Below are 16,150 nucleotides of genomic sequence, written 5' to 3'. Positions count from 1 at the left end.
CTGGTGAGTTGTTGTCTGAGCGTGGCTGTTGGTTTGTGTGCTGTTATGACAGTAAGCGGTCGCAGTAGTCTGGCTGTCAGTTCTGAGAGAATCCTGAGGTATGGTAGTGTGGCTAGTCCTTTGGGTTGCGGCATGTCCTCGTTCCGTTGTCTTTCTCTTAGGCATCATCATCATCAAGTACTTGGGACTTCGATGTTGTGGCCATTTCGGAGACATGGAAAGAGCAGGGCGAGGAATGGATGTAGCAAGTTCCAGGGTTTAGATAATTAATTAAGAACAGGAAGGCAGTAAAAGAGGGGGAGGTGTGGCCTTGTTAGTCAAGGATAGTATAACGGTAGCTGAAAGAAATGTTGACAAGGACTCATCTACTGAGGTAGTATTGGGCTGTGGTAAGAAACAGGAGAGGAGAGGTCTCCGCAGAGCTCCAGCGATGTGAAGGATAGGATCAGCAAAACAATTCTGGGCAGAAGTGAAAGGAACAGGGTGGTCATTATGGGGAACTTTAACTTCCTCAACATTGACTGGAATTGCTAAAAGTCTAGTACTCTGATGGATCAGTTTTTGTCCAATGTGTGCAGGAGGGTTTCCTGACATAGTACTATGTCAAAGGGCTGACAAGAGGGGAGGCCACACTGGATCTGGTGCTTGGTAATGAACCAGGCCAGGTGTTTGATTTAGTGGTAGGTGAGCACTTTGGAGAAAGTGACCATAATTCAGTTACGTTTAGTTTAGCGATGGAAAGAGTTATCGATGGGGGAAGGGCAATTATAATGCAATTAGACAAGACTTAGGAGGCATAAAATGGGGTAGCAAAATGCAGAGGATGGGGACAATCGAAATGTGGAGTTGGTTTAAGGAACAGATATTGCATACCCTTGATAGATATGTCCCTGTCAGGCAGGGATGAAGTGACAAGGTAAGGGAACTGTGCTTTAGTACAGAAATTGCATCTCTAGTTAAGCGGAAGGAGGCTTATGTGACAATGAGACGAGATGGTTCAGTTGAAGCGATAGAGAGTTACAGATTAGCTAGGAAGGATTTAAAGAGAGAGTTAGGAAGAGCAAAGAGAGAACATGAACTGTCTTTAGCAGGTAGAATAAAAGAGAACCCTAAAGCTTTCTATAGGTATGTGAAGAATAAAAGGATGACTAGGGGGTAAGAATCGGGCCAAAGACAGAAGTAGGAAGTTGTGTGTGGACCCTGTGGAGATCAGAGAGGTGCTAAACGAATATTTCTCATCGGTTTTCACTCAGGAAAAGAAGAATATTGTAGAGGAGAAGAATGAGATATTAGACTTAAAAGGATAGACATTAGTAAGGAGGAAATGTTATCAATTCTAGAAGGAGTGAAAATATACAGGTTCCCTGGGCCGGGTGGGATTTATCAGAGGATTCTCTGGGAAGCTAGGGAGGTGTTAGAGCCTTTGGCTTTGATCTTTCATTGTCTACAGGTTTAGTACCAGAGGACTGGAGGATTGCAAATGTTGTGCCCTTGTTCAAGAAGGGCAGTAGAGATGACCCAGTAATCATATACCAGTGAGCCTTACGTCTGTTATAGGAAAAGTTTTGGAAAGGATTAAGACAGATAGGATTTATAATCATCTAGCAAGCAACAATTTGATTGCAGATAGTCAACATGGTTTCGCCAAGGGCAAGTCATGTCTCACAAACCTCACTGAATTTTCTGAGATAGTGACCAAACATGTGGATGAGGTAGGGCAGTTGACGTGGTGTACATGGACTTCAGTAAGGCTCCACATAGTAGGCTGTTGGAGAAAATTCAGAGGCATGGAACTGAGGGTGATTTAGCAGCTTGGATTAGAAACTGGCTTTCTGTAAGGTGGTTGATGGAAGATATTCAGCCTGGAGTTCGGTTATTAGTGATGAGTCACAAGGATCTGTTTTGGGACCAAACTCCATTTGCCACCTCTCAGCCCAGCTCTGCAGCTTATCTATTCCCTCTGCAACCTAAAACATCCTTCAGCACTATCCACAATTCTACAGACGTTAGTGTCATCCACAAATTTACTAACCCATCCTTCTATGCCCTCATCCAGACCATAACAATGACAAACAGCAGTGAACACAAAACAGATCTTTACAGTATACCACTAGTAACTGAACTGCAGTATACTGCAGAAATTCACCAAAGTTTTTAAGGTAGCACCTTCTAAACTCACAAACACTTTTATCTAGAAGGACAAAGGCATCAGATACATGGGAATACCACCAACTGCAAGTTCCACTACAAGTCACTCACCATCCTGACTTGGAAATATATCCCTCTTCCTTCACTGTCACTTGGTCAAAATCCTAAAATTCCCTCCGTTAAGGGAACAGTGGGAAAACAGCTGCAGTTCAAGGCAGCAGCTCACCACTACCTTCTCAAGGATATCTCAGGACAGTCAAATGCTGGCGCTCCAGAGATACCCACATTTCAAAAGTGAATAAAGAAAAGCACCTGAATTGAGCTATTGTTCTACTGCCCCAGTATTTCTTCCCTCCTTCCGTAACATCACTTTAATTTGGCCTGTTTACATGCTTGTAGAGGGTTTTATTAGGGGATTAGAGGTTTAACTAGTAGACTTCTATGGCAACAATTCACGGTATTTACAGTGGTTAGAATCTAACCTTGTCCACATGTTCCCATTTACCAAAGTCTATCAGATGGGTAAATTGGGAACTTTGCATACTTTAGTAAAATAATTTAACTTTTGTGATAACTCAAGGAATAGCAGGGATTGATTTCCAGCACATTTTTCCAGTGAGGCATGACAAATCTTTTGTATTTGCATCCATTTTTAAGCCAAAAGTGCAATCGCCCGAGAACCGCAGTTACTTTGATTCAATCCAATTGATGACAAGAAACAACTGAAGACAATGGATATTGCAAAAGCCCTGAAAACATTACAGCAACAGTACTCAAGATATGCTTCAGTCTATCCATGCCCTTGGCCAAGCTGTTCCAGCGCAGTTACTCATTATGTGGAAAAATGCCCAGGTATGTCACTTTGCATAAAAAGCAGGAAGAACCTAATCCAGCCAATAACCCGTACCACTCAATATCAAGTCAACTCTCAATTGTCAGCTGCTCAGTTTGGACTATACTGGGATTACTTCACTCCAGATCTCATTACAGTCTCGGTTCAAAGATTGAGAAATTAGCTGAATTCCTGAGGTGAGGAAAAAGTGACTGCTCTTGACATCAAGGCAGCATTTAATGTATGGCATCAAAATACCAATCAACATTGGTGTCAATGGGAATTAGGGGAAAAACTCTCCATGGAGTCACACCTGGAAGACAGGAAGATTATTGCTGCTGGAGATAATTTATCTGTGCCTCAGGACAACACTGCAGGCATTTCTCAGGAATAACATTATAAGACCATGAGACATAAGAGCAAAAATTAGGCCATTCAACCCATTAAGTCTGCTCCACCATTCAATAATGGCTGATCAGTTTCAAAATCATTTACTCTTGCTTTCTCCCAGTAATCCTTGATCCTCTTGACAATCAAGAACCTATCAGTTTTAAAAATACAGAGTGACCTGGCCTCCGCAGTCTAGCGGCAATGAATTCCATAGACTCACCACACTGACTGAAGAAGTTTCTCCTTATCTTGTTCTAAAAGGTCTTCCTTTTACTCTAAGGCTCTGCCCTCAGGTCCTAGGCTCCTACCAATGGAAGCATCTTCCCAACATCAAGTCTGTCCAGGCCATTCAGTATTCTGTAAGTTTTGATTAGATCTCCCCCCCCCGCCCCCACCATTACATTTGCCTTCCTAAATATTGACAAAACCTGCAAAGTTTACCTTAAGAGAATCCTGGACTAAAACTTTAGTATCTTTGCATTTCAGACTTCTGGATTTTCTCCCCATTTAGAAAATAAATATCCTGGCCGAACCATCTTCAATTTCTCCCTCAACGACCTTCTATCTTTCAAAGTTCAGAAGTGGGAATGTTGCCTGATGATAAAATAATCAGCACTATTCCCAACAACTCCAGACACTGAAACAGTCAATGTCCATATACAGCAAAATCAAGACATCAAGGTATGGTCTGATTAGTGATAAATAACATACAGGCCACACAAGTGGCAGGTTTAAAAAGATTATCATTGCCCCATCAAGTTCAATAGTATCACTAAATCCCCCACTATGAACTTCAGCCACACAATACCATAGCTAGAAAAGCAGTCTGCTTAGTTGGCACTCCAGCCATCATTTTCAATATTTACTCCCTTCACCATTGATGCACAGCGAAAGCCATATATCTCAGCACCTTCCTAACCTAGAACTTAGAAGAACAGGATAGACACATGACAACAACAGATATGCTTCCTTTCCAGTCATATCATCCACGTGGATTCACAGCACTGTTACATTATCAATGGGTCAAAATCTTTGAACTCCCTTCCCAACAGGGTGGGTGGGCCTATATGACATGATGTGGAGGTGTCACTGTTAGACTGGGGTGGACAAAGTCAGAAGTCACACGACACCAAACAAATGCCTGTGATTTCAAATAAACCTGGTGTCATGTAACAGCTTGTCATCATTGCTAAGACATAGTAATATGTAATAAAAACTGGCCCTGTAAATAGTGTTCATATCTTTCCAATAAAGTATAAAAATGATTCCGCTAATTTAAGCAGCTTTTGCGCAAGTTTGATGCATGTGAAATGCAAACCTTGAAAGTGTATCTACTCATTTAACATTAATGCTCTCTCCTTAATGGCACTTTGATTTGACTGGTCAGACTGACCAATTCTCTCCCATTTTATCCTCAAGTGCTGACTGAAGATACATGTCTCAGTGGCAATATTTTTAGGTATAAAAGACACCCCTTCCGCCGTCTTTCTTGATCTAATCATCCCTCAATTTCTAACCCTCTGACATGAATTGATTGCCTGATCTTAGCGCTCTACGTGCGATAACACTGCAAGATCAGTTAGTCCTAACTAAACAAAAATATACAAATTTCCTTCAAGATTTGCATTCCATACAACTGTTCCACTATTCAGTCAGGTGAAAATGAGTTCAATAGTGCAATAACTGAACTAGTGTTTTGTGCTGCAAAAACAACTATTTAGCATTTAGAGTTTGGTTATCTCAAAGATCAGAATTATTTATTCAAATCACACTTAACTACTGACGCAACTCATGGCTTCAAATGACTCCACTTTAACAGTCATTCATGGTAGTATACTTTGCACTTAATCTTTCGCAGTGAAAAAAAAATTTTCTTCTAGTATTTATTTTGAGACCTTATTACAGAGATTCACCTCACTTTCAATAATTTAGAGAAATGAGCTGTGGCAGACTCTAATCCTGCCCTTGCCCCTTACTTTGTATTTAAAAAAGCATTAAGCTGGAAAATGCAGTGCAGTTGTTCATGTAAATAACACTGTCAATCAGAACACGATAATATCAGCAAGTGACTGCAAGCCTACAGTCTATGCTAGCAAAAAATTTGTCAAGTATCACAATTGTGCTCTTTTGAAGTTAATTGCAATGATGAGAGCACATAGCATGAATAATAAATAAATACATTTCACACAGGGAGTGTTTGACTCTGCCAGTTTCTGCTTATGTTACAGAAATACAACAATGGAACTTACACTGTCAAGGCTTTCTATTTCACTCTGCAATGCAAGATAAAGTCTTATTTCAAAACAATGCCAAAAAACCTGTTAACTTCCCACAGCATCTATCGCCAACTATAGAACTATTCATGGTATCCACTGCAGTGAGTGCATCTACAATATTGAGAGAGATCCTTCATCATCTCAGAGGACTAGTAACCCAGCCACCAAGTTAAACCTCTGGGACGTGGGTTCAAATCTATCATGGAACTTAAATTCAATTAATAATAAAGAAAAGCTAGAATTGAAAGACTAATCAGATAACACATACGATCAGCAATAGTTGTAAAAACCCATCTGGTTCATGAATGTCTTCCAGGGACAGAAATTGCCATCCTTACCTGGCCTGGTTTACTTGCAACTTCAGATCCATAGAAACGGGGCTGATGCTTAACTGCCATCTGAAGTGGCCTCAGCAGGTCACTCAATTCAATGGCAACAAATGAAAACTTTGTTCAATAATGCCCATATCCCATGTGTACTTTAATACAGCCTCATTTTATTTTGATTTTCCTAGGGAATGGGAAATATTCTCCACCCATCCTTTCAACTCAAACAAACAAAGTGAAAATGCTGAATATAAACATTATTTAACGATGAAAATAACAGTGGCACAGTGCATCAATACATGAGCATTTCCAATCTCATACTTATATACCTAGCTGAAATCAATGAGATAAAAGTATACACTGTACTATATTTACTGAAATACAAGTGAGTTGAGAGTTTGTTGCTGGGAAAGCACAGAAGGTCAGGCAGCATCCGAGGAGGGGAATTGACATTTTGGGCATAAGCACTTCATCAGGAATGAGGCTTGGGGGCTGGTGCTGAGAGATAAATGGGAAGGGGGGTGGAGCAGCTAGCTGAGGAAGCGATAGGTGGTTTAAATTGAGTGAGAAGGACTTAGGTCAGAGGGAGGATTGATGGACAGGTCTGGAGGGCAGTGCCAAGTTGGAGGCTTGAGATTGGGGTAATGTGGGGGCAGGGGAAATGAGGAAGCTGTTGAAATCCACATTTATCCTTTGTGGTTGCAGGGTCCCAAGGTGGAATAGGAGGCTTTCTTCCTCCAGAGATCAGATGGTAACGGTTTGGTGGTGGAGGTGACGCAGAATCTGCATAAGCTTGATGGAATGGGAGGGGGAATTAATGTATTCAGCCACAGGGCGATGGGGTTGGTGGTTCGGGTGTCCCAGAGATGTTCTCTGAAACGATCTGCAAGAAGACATCCTGTCTCCCCGATGTAGAGGGAACCACACCGAGTGCATTGATGCAGTAGATGACATTTGTGGAGGTATAGGTAAATTTCTGTCAGTTGTGGAAGGATCCCTTGGGGCCTTGGATGGAGGTGAGGGGAGTGGTGTGGGCACAGGTTTTGCACTTCCTGCGGTGGCAGGGAAAGGTCCCAGGAGTGGAGTGTGGGCTGGTGGGGGGCGTGAACCTAACTAAGCAGTCGCTGAGGGAATGGTCTCTTCGGAATGCTGACAGGAGTGGGGAGGCAAATATATCTCTGGTAGTGGGGTGCGTTTGCAGGTGGCATAAGTGGTGGAGGATGATGCGATGTACACGGTGGTTGGTTGGGTGGAAGGTGAGGATCAGGGCAGTTGTCATTGTTGCGTTGGGAGGGGTGGGGTTCAAGGGTAGTGGTGCATGAAGTGGAGGAGATGTGCTTGAGGGCATTGTCGACCACGTGGGAAGGGAAGTTGTGATCATGGAAGGAGTCCATCTGGGACTTTGAGGTGTAATTGGTTATCCTAGGAACAGATGTGGTGGAGACTGAGGAATTGGGAATAAAAGATGGCATTTTTACAGGAGGTAGGGTGGGAGATAGTGTAGTGTAGGTAGCTGTGGGAATCGGTAGGCTTGTAGTAGATATCTGTGGTTAGTTGGTCACCAGAGACGGTGATGGAGAGGTCGAGAAAGGGGAGGGAGGTATCTGAGATTGTCAAGGTGAATTTGAGGTCAGGGTGGAAGTTGTTGGTAAAGTTGATGAACTGTTCAACCTCCTCGTGGGAGCAAAGGCGGCGCCAATACAGTCATTAATGTAGCAGAGGAACAGGTTGGGGGTGGTGCCGGTGTAACTGCGGAAGATGGACTGTTCCATGTATCCAACAAACAGGGAGGCGTAGCTGGGGCCCATTCGGGTGCCCATGGCTACCCCTTTGGTTTGGAGGAAGTGGGAGGATTGGAAGGAGAAGTTGTTGATGGCGAGGACCGGTTCAGCCAGGCGGATGAGGGTGTCAGTGGACAGATACTGGATGGGGTGGCGAAATAAAAGTGAGCCTAGACACAAAACATCCAAGATATACAGTCCCACTAAAAAGAACAGAGAAGTGATATGAAAATATGAAGTGATCAGTTCTGCTGTAACAGATGTTTTGCCGAAAGGTTCAAGAAAAGAAATTTTATTGAAGCTTGGTGTATTAAACAGTCATTCATGTATATTATCCAGAAAGAACAAAATGGGAACAAAATCATTAACCACGACAAACAAAATCAAGTACTAAAATATTAAAAACATAACATCACATTAAAGTCGTGACATTTGACATACAAAAGATGTAAAACTGGTTTAATTTCCAAGTTTAAATCCAGAGTATAATTTGGATTTCGTAATGATTATGGTGACTAGTTGATAGCTGACACAAACAACAGGGTAAATGGTCTTCTGCTCTACCATAATCACTTTGACTCTCGTGTCCAGTTAACATTCGGATCCAGTGACACTCTTTCTGTGACGATACTGCTCCTTTAATATGGTTATGTTGTCCTTGCCTTTTTCTTTCAGAGGGGTCGTAAAGGCAGAGGTTCCAATATGTCTGGGTTTATCTACTTGAAGAGGCTTTTAAGTTTTTTTTTTGAAAAAACATTTGTACAATGGAAGGGGAATGGCCAGTTCTCCCAGTTCACGGTTTAATTTGGTTTGGTTTAACAAGCTGATTTTGTATGCAGCTGCTGGTTAAGTTTTAGCTAGGAACCCATAAAAGCTATAGGGACTTATAGAAGCAGTTCCATGCTGATCCTCCCTCTCTCTGTCATCTCTGCTGTGTTTGAATTTACCTTTTGCCAAGGGATGTTGTATGAGATGCTGTAAGTATTTGGAAAAGCATCATAAGGTGCAAGAGTGTTGACTGGGTTTTCAAATAGTTATGTTATTCTAAATTTGGTTTTATTTAGCTCGTGTGTAAGTGAATCCTGTTTTGCTTAAAACAGAGTGGTTGGGCCAGCTGCATCACCCCTGGAATATCTACTTCAAACCTGCTAAAACTAGAAAAGTTAGGATCTGGGTTACCTTCTTGAAATGTTTTGAGGGGGTCTGGCCAGTCCATAACATTTCAGAATTTATTTTAGCTCGGAAAAAGGTTGGTACATATCCTGAAGTTGGGGTGAGGGACTAAAAGATTGGAGGAGACTAAGCCTATAGAAATTAAAGAGTTGGGCAGACTAAGGAATGGGTAATGGTCAGCCTGGGAGATTCAACAGCTGCGAATGGGAATTATTCGTAGTTGACAATGATTGTTTGTGGTAGCAGCCCATGTTATGACAAGGTCTGCTGTACAGGGGTTAAGGTAAGGAGATGGGAGAAGGTCCTCAAACCATAAAATTATTGAACTCAATACTGAATCCAGAAAGCTAGAGGAAAACAAGGTGCTGCTCTTCCAGCCTGTGCTGAGCTTCGATGGAACACTGCAGCAAGTCTGACAGAGAGGTTGAGCAGGGATCATGGTGGGTGTTTGAGATTAGATTCTCTACAGTGTGGAAACAGGCCCTTCCGCCCAACAAGTCCACACAGCCCCTCCAAAGAGAAACCCACCCAAACCCATTCTCCTACCCTATATTTACCCCTGACTAACACACCTAACATTGTGGGGAATTTTGCATGGCCAATTCACCTAACCTGCACATCTGTGGATTGTGGGAGGAAGCCGGAGCACCCAGAGGAAACCCACGCAGACACGGGGAGAATGTGCAAACTCCACACAGACAGGTGGGAATTGAACCCAGGACCCTGGTCCTGCGAGGCAGCAGTGCTAACCACTGAGCCACCGTGCTGCCCACAAGCATAACCCATCTCGACCTATTTGCCACATTTACCCCTGACTAACGCACCTAACACTATCGGCATTTTAGCATGACCAAGTGGCAAGTGTTGAAGTGGCAAGCAACAGGAAGCGGAGTCTTTTTTACGGACCGAAGATAGGTGTTCTGCAAAGCCACCACCCAGTCTGTCCTTCATTTCCCCAATGCAGAGGAGACTACATTGTGAGCAACAAATGCAGTAGATTAGATTGACTGAAGTACACAAAATACTGCTTCACCTGGAAGATGGGGCTTTGAATAGTGAGGAGGGAGGAAATAAATGGACAGGTGTTTAATCTTCTGCAACAGTATGGGAAGGTGCCATGGGTATGTAGGGACATATTGGGTGGAGTAGATCAAGATTAGATTAGATTACATTACAGCGTGGAAACAGGCCCTTCGGCCCAACAAGTCCACACCGACCCGCTGAAGCGCAACCCACCCATGCACCTACATTTATCCCTTACCTAACACTACGGGCAATTTAGCATGGCCAATTCACCTGACCTGCACATCTTTGGACTGTAGGAGGAAACTGGAGCAGCCGGAGGAAACCCACGCAGACACTGGCAGAACGTGCAAACTCCACACAGTCAGTCGCCTGAGGCGGGAATTGAACCCGGGTCTCGGGCGCTCTAACCACTGTGCCACCGTGCCGCCCACTGTTCTGGAGGGAACTGACCCTGCAGAAGGCTGACAAGGGAAGGGAGGGGAATGTGTATCTAGAGGTGGTGGAACTGCAGCTAATAATCTTCTGGATGTGGATGATAGTGGATGGTAAGTAAGGACCAGAAGGACCGAATCACTGTTGTGGGAGGGAAGAGAAGGGTCTAAATGCTAGAGGTGGGTGGACATGACTGAGGGCTGTGTTAACTATGATGATAAGGAATCCTCAGTGAAGGAAGATGATGGACATTTTAGAGGTCCCCTTGTAGAAGTTGGCACCATCAGAACAATTGCGACAGAGATGGGGAAATTGGGAGAATGAAACAGACTTTACAAGAAGCAAGTTTGAGGATGTACATAGTCAAGGTAACTATGGAAGGCAGCCTCTGTCCAGAAATGGAAACAGATGTCAAGGGAAGGGAAGGGAGGAGGTCAGAGATGGAGTAGATGAAGGAGAGGGCTGGGTGGACAGTGGAAGGAAATTGATAAACTCTTCCAATTCTGGATGAGAGATGGAAGCAGCATCAATGTATTGGAGAAAGAGTTATGCAAAGGAGTATTCCAAGTACCCCACAAAGTTACAGACGTAACTGGGGCCCGTGCAGGTATCCATGGCCACCCCCTTTGACCTGAATGAAGTGAGAAGAGTTAAAAGGGAAATTGTTCAAAGAGAACAAGCTGGGCCCGGTGGAGGATGGGGATAACTCAGGCCCCTTTTCCAGGAAGAGGCATATAGCCCTGAGACTGTCCTGGTGGGGAATAGAGGGATGTGCGCCTGTGTGATCACAAGAAAAGTGATTGTGGCCTGCTGTTCAACAATGGGGTCATGGTCCAGAGATAGAAGTGGGTGTCTAACAGCTAGCGCTCAGCCTCCGCAACATAGAGGTCAGTACACCAGGTAACACCCATTCTTGTCAGCAGGCTTGATGAGAATGTGCTCTCAGATACAACCCTCACAGAATGCAGTCAACTCACAGCAAATTGATAAGGTGGCAGAGAAATTGAGGTAACCATGTCACATCGATAGTTCTTGAAGAACAGGTCGAATGCAGGTAAAAGGCCAGAGGAAGAGGCCCAGATGGAGGAAGTGTGTTACAGGTGGGTGAAGGGATCTGTGGGAGGAAGAGAGAACTCTTGCCCAATGAAACTGCTATTATTGAGCAAAAGGAGACATCTGAAAATTATACTGAAGGGATCAAATTAACAAACTTTTCAATCTGGTTATGACAAGCCCACCAGCCTACACATTTATCCACAAAATCACCAACAGACAGGCTCCTGTCAACACTTAAAGTGGTGAACAACCAGTACTAAAATATCCATAAAATATTACTTATCACTCGCTAACAGGTCCCAGTTAAAACTAATGAAATTCACACTGCCAGGTGCAGAACTGCAAGTTAAAACATTTTATTCCAACTTTGTACAGATCACTAGAGAAGCTCAATTTGAAACAGTGAAGTTTCAGGCATCCTACTTTAAAAAGAGACAATGATTCCATATCTGAGATTACGCACATTAGGAAAGATTCACAGACCTGGAAAGAACAAGATTGAGGGGAGTGATTCAGTTCAAGGCTAGAGGTAATTCACTCTTTGTAAAGGTATTCGATCAAATGTGTCTTGAAATGAGGTTAGAACCAAGAGGCTGCGAGACAATCAAATGCTTCACCAGATGTAATAGTTTGTCTCAGAGAAGTACGCGAAGTCAATAATTGAAAATAAGTATCTTTGGATGCAGTGTAATGATGAATGAAAACTTACTGTGAGGGTTGAAGTTCAAGAGATGAGTTGGACATGACAGAGGGCATATAGTTTTGCAAAAATTACAAATATGTTTCAAGCTAACTAGAAAACATTTCTCAGCTCTATCCTGTACCGAACAAATGTACTTCAGGTTTGGGTATCCAGATGATTTAAGCACACAGCCATGCAGTTAGGACCAAAATCTTTTCAGTCAAGAACCTTGGGTTAGTTAGGGATTCTTTTTTCCCCCCACCAGAACTGTAATATTAATACTACTAAAACAGCACAATTGGAGCAATGAAACTAACAAATAAAATTAACACATTCTCCAATTTCATAATAAACCATTCTGCAAATGCTAATAATATTTCAACTCAAAGAGCACATCAGCCCAAGAACTTACACAATGCTTAAACAGAGAAAAGGAAAAACACAGAAAAAAGGTTGCATGCAAACACAAATTCAAGTGCTACAACTAGAACTACAAACATCCAACACTAATGATAAGAGCTCAACAACATGCCATTCAAAAGTTACCAGTGTCACAGTCTTCGCTAGGAAAGCTCAGTTCCAGTTGAACTTGCAGAGTTGATGCACAGCTTCTGTGCCAAGATGGAAGAATCAACAATTAAAAAGTGGTAAATTTGTCAACTGTTTACAGTATTAGGCAAAAATCAGTAAACAGATCATCTGTATTTTAATGTCAGTATTTAGACATTCATGGATGAGGGCCATTGACGATGCAAAATTATAAGGCACTTTATTTGTGAAATATTTAGCTGTCAAAGTAAATGACTTAAAGTTGATCTCCCATACAATGAGGTAATTCAAGTCATCCAACTAGAAAACTGAATTCTGCACACTCACCACTAAACACTTTTGTTACTACAGCTAAACACCTTTTAAAAATCTATTCGCATAAAGAATGGTATTCAAATAACAAAGGATATCAACTTTCAATATGAACCAAGATTATAAGTTAGCAACTATTGAGGAGTTGGATAATGTAATGAAATTTATTACAACGTGGGTATGTATCAAGCTTTTCGGGTGCTCAAAATCAATAGTCAAATTACATTAACTTATTAAACAGATGGATGCAAAATGTGACAGAAGTTAGCTGCCATAAACTTCCAAATGATAAATGAATAGGATATATCTAAGCAGCTGTGGTTCTGTTCGCCGAGCTGGAAGTTTTTGTTGCAAACGTTTCGTCCCCTGTCTATCTTCTCACAAACTTTAAATATATCTAAAGCAACTAAACAGACAGCAATATCCATAAAGTCCAATGATTAATAGTACTATTTTAGGAAAAAAAGGAAACATTTTTCCACGAAGATTGCCCTATTTACACTATTGTCAGTTTTAATCAAAGCTTATTACTGCACTATGAAAAGAAATACCAACACATTTTAAATGGACAATTAAAATAAGCTTTAATATTAAGATTTGTGTTAAACAAGTGAAATACAGTCCAATGAAATACAACTGAATACAACTGCTGAAATTGTATTGATTGTTAGACTCCTGTACAATGTTAAAAATCTCACAACACCAGGATATAGTCCAACAGGTTTATTTGAAAGCACTAGTTTTCAGAGCACCGCTCTTTCAACCACCTGATGAAGGAGCTGCACTCCGAAAGCTAGAGCTTCCAAATAAACCTGTTGGACTATAACCTGGTGTTGAGATTTTTAGCTTTGTCCATCCCAGTCCAACACTGGCACCTCCAAGTTATAGTAATCAACACAACAAAAGACAAAGCAGGAAACTATAGTGTAAAATTTGTCTTTGAGAAAAATGGAGTAACTCATTAAGAAAGTTTGAGCTGGATATTTAGAAAATCAGAATACAAATATGATTTGGAGATGCCTGTGTTGGCCTGAGATGCATAAAGTGAAAAATCACACAGCCACCTGATGAAGGAGCAGCACTACGAAAGCTAGCACTTCCAAATAAACTTGTTGGACCATAACCTGGTGTTGTGAGATTTTTAACAGAATACAAACCAGTAGAGTTGACATGGTTCTGTGGAAAGAAAATAGTTCAGATCTATTTATCAAGAGTTATTTGAGATATACTGACCAGGAAACAGTAGATGTAGTGCATTTGATCTCCAAGAGGCATGTATTAAAGTGGCACATTCGAGGTCACTATACAAGATAACACTCATGCTTGGGGGTATTAATCGGCATCAAAACACAATCGGTCAGTTAACAGAACACAGGAAAAATTAATCAGTTCCAGCTCCGCCAAGTACAACTCGTGGATTCCACAGACCTCTCAGGACTCTACTATTTACATATTAATGATTTGAACAATGGGCATAAATGTGTTGTTATGACACAGGGTAAACCCTCCTGCTTAATTTCAAACCAGCAATACAGAAAAGATTTATCCCATACAGTAATCTGTAAAATTTCGAGTGGCCAAGAACTATTTGAAGTAAAAGTTAGCAAAATTGTTTCTTAAAGTATAACAGAGAATTATTAACTAACAACTATTCACAATTCCTTACTCTAACCTATCTTTTACCTTCCCTTCGAAAATGCTAGTCCAATAAAACTCCTGATTAAGATTTACAAAACAAAACTTCTGATCTCAAAATCAAGCAGCTTTTGGTTTTTCTATTTGAACTTTCCTGTGTCTTCTTAGAAATTTCTGCTTCACAGGTAACAGGTACCTTTTAAGATCGAAAAAGGTACCTTTTAAGAGAACCATTTTTTCAGGCAGTCTGTTTACTTGCCGGGGTTTGGCAGTTCTCCTCCCAACTGTTCAATTTCCCCAGTCTTGTATCCCCCCCAAACATCAAATTGTGTCACTGACTTTTAAGATTGCCAACATACTCAATTCAAACTTGATTGGAATTTGGTATCTTCAGGGTATAATTTAAACTGGCCGAATTCAAATTTGTTTTAGTCTCATAGCAACTCAACCAGTGCTCTGTTCAAAACCAAATGTTACTTTGCAAATTCTCCAGCACTTGTGTGCTGGTCAAGTCTTTCACTCTCTTAAAAGGTACAGTACACTTCTACACCTTCATAACAGTATTGTATCAAACTTTGCTGAGAATGCAAATGGCAAAGCAAGTTAAGCAATGCAAGAAGTCTGCAAAGGGAGACACTATGGGTAAAATAAGCAGCAGAATGAAGCATGATGTGAAAAAGTTAGAGCTTGTTCACTTTGGAAGAACAAGGACAAAAGTAATATATGCTTAAATGAATGGTGCGGAGGTGCCAGTGTTGGACTGGGGAGGGACAATGTTAAAAATCATACCACCAGGTTATAGTCCAACAGGTTTATTTGGAAGTACAAGCTTTTGGAGCTCTGCTCCTTCATCAGATATCTAATCAATGGAGATTAGCTACAGAATTATTCAGTACTAAGCAATTTGGTTGACTGCACATATGAAACAACATTAGTGGGGAGGTACAGCAAATAACAAAACCAGATGGAATGCTGACTGGTACTGCAAGTCGTATGGATTATAAGTTGTCTTACGACAAGAGTACAGGCCCTTGGACAGTTCATAACTAGAGAACTGCATACACTTTTGGTTTCCTTATTTAGGAGAGGTATACTTACATTGGAGCCGGTCAGGAAAGTCCCATTAGATTAAAAACCAAAAGAACTGCAGATGTTGGAAATCAGAAACAAAAGGAGACAGGGTTGGAAAATGTCAGCAGATCTGGCAGCATCTGGAGTGAGAAATCAGATTCAAATGTTTTGGGTCCAGTGACCCCTTCTTCAGAACCGATCATGGTTAGGAAAAAGTTGGTTTTAATAAAGATAAGGGTTAAGGAGTAAATAGTCAGATGTACAGCATGGAAACAGACCCTTCGGTCCAACGCGTCCATGCCGACCAGATATCCCAACCCAATCTAGTCCCACCTGCCAGCACTCGGCCCATATCCCTCCAAACCCTTCCTGTTCATATACCCATCCAAATGCCTCTTAAATGTTGCAATTGTACCAGCCTCCACCACATCCTCTGGCAGCTCATTCCATACACGTACCAC

General features: G+C 41.7%; 1 protein-coding gene across 7 annotated transcripts in view; it reads right to left on the bottom strand.

Moving 5' to 3' along the window:
* The window catches only part of unm_hu7910 (un-named hu7910), a 225,457-nt gene that overhangs the window by 192,769 nt on the left and 16,538 nt on the right, over positions 1-16,150 (bottom strand). Inside the window, exon 2 of one of the 7 annotated variants that reach the window (XM_043689310.1) lies at positions 12,669-12,733. The exons of the other annotated variants lie outside the window; for them this stretch is intronic. The gene's annotated coding sequence lies outside the window, so the exon portion shown is untranslated. The remainder of the gene's footprint in view (positions 1-12,668; positions 12,734-16,150) is intronic. 7 annotated transcript variants of the gene reach the window in all.

Source organism: Chiloscyllium plagiosum, chromosome 4, assembly GCF_004010195.1.
Source record: "Chiloscyllium plagiosum isolate BGI_BamShark_2017 chromosome 4, ASM401019v2, whole genome shotgun sequence".
Lineage (NCBI taxonomy): Eukaryota > Metazoa > Chordata > Chondrichthyes > Orectolobiformes > Hemiscylliidae > Chiloscyllium > Chiloscyllium plagiosum.
The sequence above is the reverse complement of the archived record's forward strand: the minus strand, read 5'-3'. Positions and strand labels throughout refer to the sequence as shown.